At 40.9% G+C, this 12,262-nt stretch overlaps 1 protein-coding gene and 1 long non-coding RNA gene across 2 annotated transcripts in view; one reads left to right on the top strand and one right to left on the bottom strand.

The window, feature by feature from the left end:
* The window catches only part of WDR72 (WD repeat domain 72), a 219,210-nt gene extending 213,694 nt beyond the window's left edge, over positions 1-5,516 (bottom strand). The window contains exon 1 of the mRNA XM_044231052.1: positions 5,374-5,516. The gene's annotated coding sequence lies outside the window, so the exon portion shown is untranslated. The remainder of the gene's footprint in view (positions 1-5,373) is intronic.
* Positions 3,386-12,262, top strand: part of LOC122893796 — a 60,358-nt gene continuing 51,481 nt past the window's right edge. Inside the window, exon 1 of the long non-coding RNA XR_006381689.1 lies at positions 3,386-3,569. This is a non-coding gene — a long non-coding RNA (uncharacterized LOC122893796). The remainder of the gene's footprint in view (positions 3,570-12,262) is intronic.

Here is a 12,262-nt window from a genome sequence, read left to right as displayed (position 1 = left end):
GCTCCCTGCTGAGCAGAGAGCCTGATGCGGGGCTCCATCCCAGGACCCTGGGATCATGACCCAAGCAGAAGGCAGAGGCTTTAACCCACTGAGCCACCCAGGCGCCCCAACCCTGTCCTACTTTCAAACACAATTTTCCCTTGGCCCAAAAAACTCTTCCTCAGCATTTCTACCTGGCAAACTTGCACAAAACTGGACTCTTCTGAACTGGAACTAAATTTTAACTTCTTTGAGCATCCTTTGGCTGCTTTTTAGCACACCCCTTCCCCCAGCATTCCCTTTTCTACCTTTATCAGACCATTTATTACTCTGCTATAATTACTGCTGTGTCTCTTACCCTAAGCTATATTGTGAATGCTTGGAAGGCAGAAAACTGTCTTTTTCCCCCCATGCAATCTACTTGGCAAGAAGCTTTACATATAACACAAGATCAAAAAAATGTCAAAGGGGAGGTCAAAGAATTAATGTTATCTGGTTATGAATGAATGTGATAAGGATTCAAGTGTTGTCCCTCTTTTCTCCCTTTGTTCCCCCAGACAAGTCAGTGTGTAAATTATCATCTTGTATAACTCTAAAGCCTGTACAAAAAGCAAAAGGCTGATGTACAAAAATATCCGTGACTATAGATGTTCATTCCAACTTCTACCCAAAGCAGCCTAAAACCACATCAGTTTTCTGGGCCCTCACGACTCACCACTGACTCAGAGAAAACATACAGTCAACTAACTTGAGGTTGACTGGTTCAATTAATTATGACTCCCTCACCCTATATACTTTCTTACTTGTTAAACACCCGTGTGTAGGACTTCAGATTTTCCCAGGTTAAATTTCATCTCATTAAAAAAAAAAAAAAAAGAAAGAAAGAAAAAGGAGGGGAAGTCAGTGTTCTTAAATTGTAGACACTTTGCTACTTCTATGATATGCATCACTTCACCTGTTCTTCATAATGACCCAAGCCTTACTATTATTTTTATTCTAAACATGAAGAAAATGAGGCTGGGAGAACAGAAGTAGCTTGCCCAAGATCAGAGCTAGAAAACAGAAACAGATAAATCAGTCTCCAAAACTCACGCCCTTGACCACTAAACTACACCGCTCAAGTGGGGCAGGCAGGGTGCCTAGCAGATTAGGACACTTTCTGGAAATGTAAGTAAACTCTAGAAGAGATACTCCTCTAAGAACAGTGATACCTTGCTCTAAGAATGAGGATTTGCCTTTTACATAAGAGTTCAGAGACCTGAATATCTTTTAAGACCAAAGACAATCTTATTTGGAAGATAACAGTGATACACATATGGGGTTTGATGAGACCCCAGAGTTAATTTGAGGGTCTGCCAGGACTTCAGAGATGATCTGGTGCTAGAAATCAGTGCACAGATTCTTTCATTCCTGATCCCCATCTCATTTCCCAGCCTCCAATTTAGTCTAGAGCAGAACTGAATCTAAAAATGTTAACTGGGAAATTACAACTATACATTCAGAACGGTGCTCCAGAGGTGTCCTTTATAATGCACTGATGAAATTACTAGTAAGAGATGCCATATATTGTGAGTAACATTAAATAAGAGAAAGAATAGCGAGTTGTCAAGCCATGAAGATAGCTGAATGTAGCAATCTCGAAATCTTGAAATATTTGTAATACCATTATTTTCAAGGTTCCATGATATTATTTCATAACCTAAATACACTTCCATTCCAGTCTGCCCCTATAAACTGGAACTTCAGATTTCTGAAGTATTCACTCTGTTGGGTGGAGATTGTTTAATGTAAGATTTTCCATGTAGGGAGAGGCTTAACAGCATATTTTTATTGACAAAATAATTATAGCTTAAAAATATCTTTCCCAACAGGAGGTAAAAATACTGAACTCAACACATAATCCCAATTTTTGTGGTTTGAAAAAATAATAATCACTTTACTAGATCACTTCAGGGACAGTTTCCTTTTCTCCTCCAGTCCTTTGTATTCTTTACAGAAAACACCAATGGTGCATTTTAATACTGAAGGAACTAGAGGGCAAAGGAACAAGGAATCAGTCACAAGACCAAATTAACCGCAAGTACTTGCATGACGAATGTGGTTGCTTTCTTCTCCCCTGGTGTTTAGGTGGTAAGAATTAAGGAGAGTAGAGAGTTAGTGAGTGCATTATGTTTTAGGGGGAAAGGTGGGGGCTGGGAATTGTAGGTAGGGATGGAGGGGTAAGGAGTGTGAAAGGAAAAAAACTTTCTAACCCTTTCTTCAGGTACCTAGTCTCTAAAAGGTGACCTTGAACTCATTTAGAATAAAACTGGGAGGGGAAGGAAGAAAAGTCCACGCTGCTGTACCACAGTGTTCTGTCTGCATTTAGTTAACCGTTTAGAAATGCACACAAAAATGCTAATAATGAATGCTATAATGCTATAATGAATGAGGAGGGCGCAATGAGGAAGCACCTGTCCCTAAAGGGAGTATTCCTACTACTTCAACTTTTCCAGATTCTTGTCAGTGCAGACACCTTCCTTCGCCCCTTTATTTTCCTGCCCCTTGTCCAACTCTACAAGTGGCAAAGTCTTGTGCCTTCAGTCTTTACTACTAGCTCAGCAGTTGGTGCATAGCAAGGAAGTTTTTGGCGGATGCCCCGCTCCCGGTAGCCTCTAAGGGGTCGTTCTGGCGCTGGCCCGAGTCTACCGGCTTTTCCCCAGATCCCAGACTCGGGTTTCTTGTTTGTGTGTGTGTGTGTGTGTGTGTGTGTGTGTGTGTGTGTTTTAAATTGCTCCGACCAACTGCTGTTCCATGGAAGTCCGACTTACAAGTCCCAAGAAACTCTTAGTGAATGGTGGGCCCCTACAGGTCTCGGAGCAGACGTCTCTCCCAGGGCCACTTGTACAAGGAAGGCCCTCACCAACCTTCCCGCCTCCCCTGCTCACCTACACAAACACAAACACACACACACACCCCCGAAAGGACCAGTCTGACAGTTGCGTGGCTTCGGTCACTACTGATGCGCCATCTGGACGAAAGTTTGAACAGAGAATTTTCCACGTGCAAGAACGTGGAGCAAAAGAAGAGGTTTTAGCAACTTCGCGCGCTCACCTTCTTCCCAGCCCCTCAGGATCCAAGCTCACGTCGCGCGGACTCTTAGGGAGGGAAGCCTAGCGGCAGCACAACCCCACAACAGCAGTCAGACACCCACCGCGTAGGACAAGGGAGCCTGAGCCGAGCCCGGGGGACGCCCAACCTACCAGAGCCGCCGGGTGGCGAAGCCGCAGGTGTCGGGGTAGCCAGGTAGCCGAGCGGTGGAACAGCGGGGCGGCCCCGGAGACTGCCCGGCCCCGCCCCGGTCCCGCCCCGCCCCGGCCCCGCCCCGGCCCCGCCCCGGCCCCCGGGCCCCGGGCCCCCTCCCCGCTCCCTCCGGGCTCCGGATCCCTCCGGCCGCGGCTGCCCCGCCACCGCTGCGCTCCCGCCTTGTGGTCCCGCCGCCCCTCCCCATCTCACTGGCGGCGGCGGCTGGAACAGGCCCGCCCGCAGCCTCCGACGGGCCCAGTCCTTCCAGGGCTGGAGGGAGTTCAGCTGAAGCGAGGAAAATCAAGGTAGGTCACGTGGCGTGGACCCTGAGCCCCTGCCCTGGCCGGGACTGGGAGCCGCAAGACCTTTGAGGAGCGGTGAGAGGAAGTCCCGTCCTAGCAGGGGAGAGACAGTCCAGGTATCGAGAATGGGGGAAAATCCACTTTCTCATTGAAAATCAGCAGTTAAACATGAAACCAGCGTTCTAACCTGCTGTGAGTGGACCAAGTACCGCAACTGACTGGATGGTTTGGAAAAATGGGAGGGGCGTTTTGTTTTTCTGAGGTGTCTCAGGGATTTGATTTTCCTTACGAAATCCCCTAGATTCTAAGACTCCTGGAAGCAGGTGGGGAGAGATTTTGAACACACTCCCTTTTCACTGATGCTGGCTTCCCAAGAACTAAGAGGATTTCTTGAGATCACAGGTGGGAGGTCTTCTCTGAGGGCAAACTGCACATTCCCTGGATCTTCCTGTGTGAAGCCTCTGTGCCTGGGACGGTCCTCTCCCCTCCATCATCTGTGCCCGGTTGGTTCCTGTTCTTGGTTCATCTGGAGTGACCCTTCCCGCGTGCAGGTTAGGTGTTCCTGCTGTTCCTTCCCAAGACACCTCACTTCCGCTGTCACGACACGTGTCCCAGCTTACTGGGATCTTTGGTTGTGCTGGCCTCCCCTGCTTGACTGTAAGCTCAATAAAGATGGGGACGGTCCGCGGGGACAGGAAAAGCGGTATAGTTAATACATAATAAGTAAAGTAAGTCAGAGGCAAATACTGTTTGCTTTCACTTGTACGTGGAATCCTAAAAACCAACGAACAAACATAAACGAACAGGTCATAGATACAGGAAAACTGTTGGTTACCAGAGCAGAGAGGGATTAGGTGTTGAAAGAAATAGATGAGGGGGATTTAAAGGTGCAAACTTGCGTTATAAAATTAATAAGTCGTGGGGATGTAATGTGCCCCATAGAGAATATAGTCCCTAATATTGCAATAACTGTGTATGATGCACTTGGTGACTGGACTTGTGGACATCATTTTGTAATGTATAAAAATATCAAATCACTGTATGTACACCTGAAGCTAATAAGACACTAGTATGGCAATTATACTTTAATTTTTTAAAATAAATAAATATTGGGGGCTGGTGACATGCATCTAATAATTGAATGTTAAGGTGCCCTCAGACCCCAGTTTTGTTTTTTTTTTTTAAGATTTTATTTATTTATTTGACAGAGATCACAAGTAGGCAGAGAGGCAAGCAGAGAGAGAGGAGGAAGCAGGCTCCCTGCAGAGGCTTTAACCCACTGGGCCACCCAGGCGCCCCCACACCCCAGTTCTTAAACTTTTCTTCTCTATCCTTCCTTCTAAGTCTGCAGGATTCTACTTCAGAGTTAATATCCCCATCCTTATCACTATCCACGAGTCTTTCATTTTCTCTCTTGAAGGGAACCTTCTCCTGCAGTCTTCATAGAGGTGCAGGTATGGTTCCTCTTATCAGCTCTGCTGTAACTAGCTCAGTGGTTTTAAAAGGCTCTCAACCATGCTAAGTCTCAAATAAGGGCACTTGATATTTTTAGGACCTATGAAAATGGAAAAAAAAAAAAGGAAAAAATAACTTTAAATAAAGTTTTAAGAATATATAATATTAATTTATTGATCTTCAGGCCAATGTTGTCATTGACAGTGTTGAACTTCCCAAAATCTATAATCCTGGAAAAAAATACAAGTACTCTTCCCCACGTCTTTATTTTCCAGAAGATGGGAGATGGTTTACTGCAAAAACTCTTCCTTTCCCAATGACTTTTAAGACTTACCTTACTGATAAGACTTACCTTGTTTATCTATGACAAGGCTGAACGCAGGTCCTCCAAATTCCCATTCTTTGCATTGCAAGTGATTTGCTGCACTGTGTGTGTTCACTAACCAGTCTGGGCAAACTACCTACTACCTTGACTTGATCAAGTTTCGGTTAGTCTTCTCTTTTTCTCCCAGGCCCTAAACTTTGACCTACTCTCAGCCTGAACCAGCATAAAATCCTGCTTACCAGCTTGAAAATATGCTGACTTCTGGGTAAAACTTTCTCTTTTTCACTACAAGATCATGCCACTCAGGCTCATCCCACTTCCCCACTTCCTATGCTTTCCAGCATTATTCATCCCTCTCTTAGGAGAACAAAAAAGACATTTTTCATCTAACTTTTGAAAGGCTTGCCAGTCTAAGGGTTAAAGCATTCTCCCTATTGCAGTTGTCCCTTTTAACATCATTTTGGATGAAGTCTCCTTACCTCAGTCTAATTTTTTATTTGATCTTGTAAAATATAATTTTTAATATTGTTTATGAAGAAAGGGGTCCTTAAAGTAAAAGTGCCCTTCCTTAGCTTTCTGTCTGTAGAATGGAGAAGTTGGATTAGATAGACCAAGATCTTTTTTGGCCCCAAAACTAATGAATTAAGAAGCATAATTTCTAAAAAAAAAAAAAAAAAAAAAAAAGTAAGTCAGACCTTATAGAATCAGCAGGAAGAGGAAGAGCCATACTGAGGACTTAAGGTATTTTCTTCGGCTAGCCTGATATTGTTGTTGTTTTGTTTGTTTTTAGCTGAATTTTAATGTCTCTGTCCTCACTATTCCCTATAGTCTTCCCCTTTTAATTAACTGTTTGACCACCAAAAACATTTATATTTGTGTCCCTAGAAGATTTTTGTGCCCTCAGAAAAGTGAGAATTACAAAATTCCCTTTTCTCCCACCACATCAATGAGAATAGCCAGGCACTAATGTCTGTTAATCTTTATACTGTAGGATTTAGGTGTTTGAATGAAAGGACAAATATTTTATTTACAGTTGAAATGTGTTTCTTTGGTGATAAGATGCTATCCTGTGCAACACTCTCTCTTTTTTAAGCACTGAAAGATTTTTTATTAGGTAAAATGAATGTCCCTGGTGGGTCTGTGGTAATTTAACTTCAGATCGGAATAGATTCTCTGACATATTATAATATGAATATAAATAGAAAGAATGTGTAAAGAAATTTGTTTGGCTAATTCTGTGAAATAATAAAAAATACCTGTGATGGCTTTAATACATGTTTGAAACTTCTATGATATTCCTCTCTTTGGTGGATCCTAATTACCCTCCACTTGAGTTTTGGCTGTATTTAGTGACTGGCTTCTAACAAATAGAACGTGCTAGGAATGATGGAGAGTAAATGTCAAATGTAAATCACAAAATGATGTTGTAATTTTCACCTTATTCTCACAGTCCCTTGGATCACTTTCTGGAAGAAGCCAGCTAACATTTTGTTAGGATATTCAAGCAACTCTATAGAAAGGTCCATGTGGTTAAGGACTAAGGTCTTCTGTGAATAGCCATTGAAGAGCTGAAGCCATTTTTAGAGAAGAAGCCATCTTTAGATCAGGCATTTATTTAGAGTTGTGTGATTTTTTTTTATTATAATGTGTACATCTTCCAAAACCATTTGATAGCCTAAACTATGTGAACATTTGTGTTTCTTCTTACCTATCTAGTATTTGCTCCTATTTCCTATGTTTGAAGAATCCCACCCTCCTTATGAGGCAGAGCCTATATCTTTCTCTTTTTTTTAGATTTTATTTATTTATTTCAGACAGATGGAGAAAGAGAGAGAGAGAGCACCAGCAGGGGAGAGGGCAGAGAGAGAAACAGGCTCCCAGCTGAGCAGGGAACCCAATGTGGGGCTCTATCCCAGAACCCTGGGATCATGAGCTCAGCCGAAGGCAGACACTTAACTGACTGAGCCACCCAGGTGCCCTGAGCCTATATCTTTCTGAAGAAGCTGTAAAACAGGGCCATTCCATACCATTTGGTTCTCCATTATACATTGGCATGGACACATGCCTTTGGCTGGGCCAGACAGATTCATGGCCCAGACAAGATACATCCTGATGCAGGAGGTGGCAGCAGGGCAGGGCTTCTCACAGCAGCATCCAGTGACCAGCGATGCAGTCATCAAGGTCTGTGCCTAGTGCTGGTGGCAGTGATGCTTTCATGGGAAAGTGCTGCAGTGTGACTTTGGGTTTTGTCAGGACTGCATAATATCTAACCTTAGTTTTTCATTTTCTGAGAGAGAGCTGATATCCTTTTACAAAATCCTTTTCTTGGGGCACCTGGGTGGCTCAATGGGTTAAAGCCTCTGCCTTCGGCTCAGGTCATGATCCCAGGGTCCTGGGATGTAGCCCCACATCGGGCTCTCTGCTCCGTGGGGAGCCTGCTTCCTCCTCTCTCTCTCTGCCTGCCTCTCTGCCTACTTGTGATCTCTGTCTGTCAAATAAATAAATAAAATCTTTGAAAAAAAAAATCCTTTTCTGTGTGGATTACCAGTTATTGCTCTCTTACACACAACAAAAAACCCTGACTGATGCAGGCAGATACTGTCTCTACTTTATAGATGAGAACATTGAGGAGCAGAGTCGTTAAATGATATGTCATTAGATATGAGGAGTTGAATAAATAACCAATGAAATAAATTTGTTAGTACAGATCGAGTTAAGCAAACAGTTTAAATTTAGCATTTAAAAGATACAGGGTTTAGATACTAGAGAAAAAAAAAAAAAGTTTTTCTTTAAACCAGATGAAAAGCTGGCTCTCCATCCTGACCCAACATTATGGTGTTGAACCTCTATACAAATGGATCATGTTCTTCCAAATTTCCTTGATATTGTACAGACACTTCTTGTAAATACTTTTCTGTCCATCCCTGCCTCCACACATTTCGATCAGTTTGCCTCTTCTTACCTCGAAACCCAGATTTAGTGATTATTCCTCTTTGCACCCTCATCTGAGCCCTCAAGAAGAGGTTATTCTCCTCACCCACTTTTAATGTTTTCCCCGGGGTTCTGTTTCTATCCATGATAAATTTCTCATTAAGTTTGTTTACCTGTCTGAACAACCCAACCCCATCCAAACAAAAGAAAAAGACCGACTCCAGACTCTGCCCAACTAACAGACGAGTCCTGAAAAATAGGGGGCTTAGGACAAAATTTGCTTATTGAATGGGATCCCAGTGCTTTAATGCCATCAAGGGTAAGAATGGTGACAGCTAGGTATATAACTTCATGCAGAACACTAGAGACATTGTCTCGAAATAAAATTGAATGATTCTGTAAAAAGACTGTAAGAAAATGACACGTGCAAGTTTCTCAAGTAAATCAGTGAGTACCCATCTGACTATGAATGTCAGGACTTGACAAATCTGAACCTTATGCACAGTGTCCAGTTAGATTTTAGTATCTTTCACTTCTTAATGGAAAACAAAAGATCATCAGAGTTCTATAGAAAGCCTTGAACATGAAAGAGATTAAAACATACTAAGTGGAAAAGGGAAAAGGAAGAAACAGACAATTCAGGGGATAGAATAAAATTTCAAATAAAATATTCTCAGGGGGAGGAGGAACTGAATCCATTAAGGAAGACTGAGATACTGTATTTATTTATTTAATTAACTTATTTTTAAAGATTTATTTATTTGAGAGAGAGAGATAGAGAACACAAGTGGAGGGAGGGGCAGAGGGAGAGGGAGATAGAATCCTTAGGTAGACTCCTTCCCTACTGAGTGTGGACCCCAACCCAAGGCTCTATCCCAGGACCCTGAGATTATGATCCGAGCCAAAGTCAAGAGCCAGCCGCTCAATCAACTGAGCTGCTCAGATGCCCTTTAAGATACTATATTTAAAAAAGAAACAAAGAGAGAATGAAAAAGTTTGTTTAAATAAACCAATGTTAAAAACTGTATATTTTAAAAGTTCTAATTCGAGCATAGTTAGCGTATAGTGTTTCCTTTTGTTGATTTTTTAAAAGATTTTATTTATTTATTTGAGTGCATGAGGGAGAGGGAAAGAGAGCAGAGGCAGGAGAGAGACAGAGGGAGTGGGAAAAGCAGACTCTGCTGAGCAGAGAGTCTGACTCTGAACTCAATCCCAGGACTAGGGGATCAAGACCAGCGCTGAAAGCAGACACTTAACCAACTAAGCACCCAGGCACCCCTGTTGCTTTTAAAATTCTCTCTTTATCACTACTTTCTGCCATTTTAATAACTGTATGGCTTGGTGTGGACCTCCTTCAGTTGATTTTGTTTGGGGGCTGTCTGTGCTTCCTGGATCTAGATTTCTGTTTCCTTCCCCAGATTCAGGCAGTTTTCAATTATTATTTCTTCACATAAATTTTCTTCCACCTTTTCTCTCTCTTCTCCTTCTGGGAACACTATAATGCAAATATTACTACACTTGATGGTGTCTCTAGGTCTATTTTCATTTCTTTTTTATTTTTTTTCTTCCTTCTGTTCATCTTGATGGCTTTCCATTACTTTTTCCTCCAGGTCACCTATCTGTTCTTCTTTTCCTCTAATCAACTATTTATTCCATGGCTAGGTTTTTTTTTTCTTCTTCTTCTTATTTAAATTCTAGTTAGTTAACATATGGTTGTCCCCGTTTTTTTTCCTTAATGGCATATGCCTAAACTGTAATTATACATCCATTTCTTTATTTACTTGTTTCTCCTCATTGGGTTATTATAAGATCTATAATGGTAGTGACTCAATCAGTTTCTTTCACTAACAACACATTCAGTTACAACAACCAGAGTACTTAGCACATAGTAGGTACTTAATAAAATCTATTGAATAATAAAATGAATAAATAAACGTATATTACTAGTTAGCCACTTGTAGAAATATTAAAGATGGATCCTAACTCACATCTTACAAAGTAAATTATCAGTGAACTAAAAATTTAGAAGTTAGAACAATGTAGCTGCAGAATTTTCTGAGTTAGATAGTAGTAAATATTTAAAAACTTCAGTGTGGCTTTTCTTTGTCAGATTTCTTCCTCTTCCACCTCTTCTACTTTTTCATTTTCTCCTCCTTCTCTTTATATACCTTATTCTTTTTGTTCTCTTCTTAGGATGGAGACATAAAAATCATACTCATTTAGTATCTTTAAAGAATACAAAAATACTGTCCAAACAATGAAAGTTCATTTGTATTCCATCCCCCATTTACTTCCATGCCCTACACAAACCAAGATAATATTTTTATTTGTTTTTCATTTGAGAAAAGCATTCTGTAAATGGACCAGAAGCTGAAATCATACTGATGAAAAATACTGCTAAATTTTACTGTGTATAAAATTTAAAATCAACTATGCATCAACTTTTTATAAGCAAACTTAAAAGGCAAATGCAAACTTGGAAAAGTACTTTCAAGTCATGTTAAAACCATTATGATCTACAATGACTAAATATGGCAGCACACTCTGTCACTCCTCCTTTGAGCCAGAGTATATATATTTCCCACCCTCTTGAATATGGCCCAACTCTGATTTTTTAACTAATAGAAGGTGGCAGAAGTGCTGCTGTGTCAGTTTTGACCTAAACCTTAAGAAGAAGCCCACCAAGCCTTAAGAAACTTCCACTTACTGTGCTTTGGAGAATACTGAGCTTCTGTGGAAGCAGTATAATTACTTTTCTGGAGAGCTACATGAAGAGACCACCTGGAGAAGCCATGTGGAAAGGAGAGGCTCTGAGATCTGATGCTATAGTGAGAGGAAGAGAGGGCCAATTCCACTCTCTAAATGACTCCAACCGGAGACAACATCTGATGGCATCCTTGTGAGGGATCACAAGCAAAAGCAGTAGAATTATCCTTCTGAGCCCAGTCAACCCTAAATTCAGGACTATAATAAAATGATTGATATTTAAGGCAGCAATCAATAACAGAAATGTTGTTGGTATCTCTCTTAGTCTACGTGGGCTCCTATAAGAACTACCCATGACTATGTGGCTTATAAACAACAGACATTTATTTCTCACAGTTCAGGAGGTTGGAAGATCCAAGATCATGGTGTTGGCACATTCAGTGCCATGTGAGGGCTCACTTCCTAGTGCATAAGGCTTGCCTTTTAGCTGTAACCTCACATGGTAGAAAGTGTTAGGAATTTCTACAGGGTCTCCTTTATGAGTACAAATTCTGTTCATGAGCTGCACCCTTATGACCTAATCACATCCCAGAGACCATTGATTTGGGCATTAGGTATCAACATATGAATTTGTAAAGGAAACAAACGTGTAGTCCATAGCAGTAGCTAAAAATGCTACTGAATGAAAAAAATCTAAAATGTGTAATATTGGCCTTGAGCCTGGATTAGAGACCAAAGCTGGATTGACCTTAAGGAGATTATAAAAGTTGGTTGATCATAAACTGAATTATATTCCCACATATAGCATAGTGTTCAGAAAATTGTATAGTTGCTTAACATATATCTGATGGTAAACAAATGAGGGGCTATAAACAAGTAAAACAAATACTCCAATTTTAAAAATGGGCAAAGTGAATAAATGGGCATTTTACCCAGAGTACAGATATCCAGTAGGTACATGAAAACTTCCTCAATTCCATTAATATTTAAAGATATGCAAGTTGGGATAGTATTCTAGCTGGGTGTTTGTTTTGCCAATCAACCTGACCAAAATAAAATATATTATACTAGGAAGACATGTGCTCTTATATTTGTAGTGTTAGCAGATATTGATGTGTGTTTTTGGAAAGCAGTTAGCAATAGGCACAATATGCTTCAAAAATGCATATGATCTTTGAACCACCAACTTAATTTTTTTAAATTTCCTAAGAGACTAAGAATTGTACAAAGCTTTAACCATAAACATCTCAATGCAGCATTTTTTATCATAATAAAAATT

The sequence above is a fragment of the Neovison vison genome, chromosome 13, assembly GCF_020171115.1.
Source record: "Neovison vison isolate M4711 chromosome 13, ASM_NN_V1, whole genome shotgun sequence".
Lineage (NCBI taxonomy): Eukaryota > Metazoa > Chordata > Mammalia > Carnivora > Mustelidae > Neogale > Neogale vison.
Note: the sequence above shows the minus strand (reverse complement) of the source record. Positions and strands in the feature narration are given on the sequence as shown.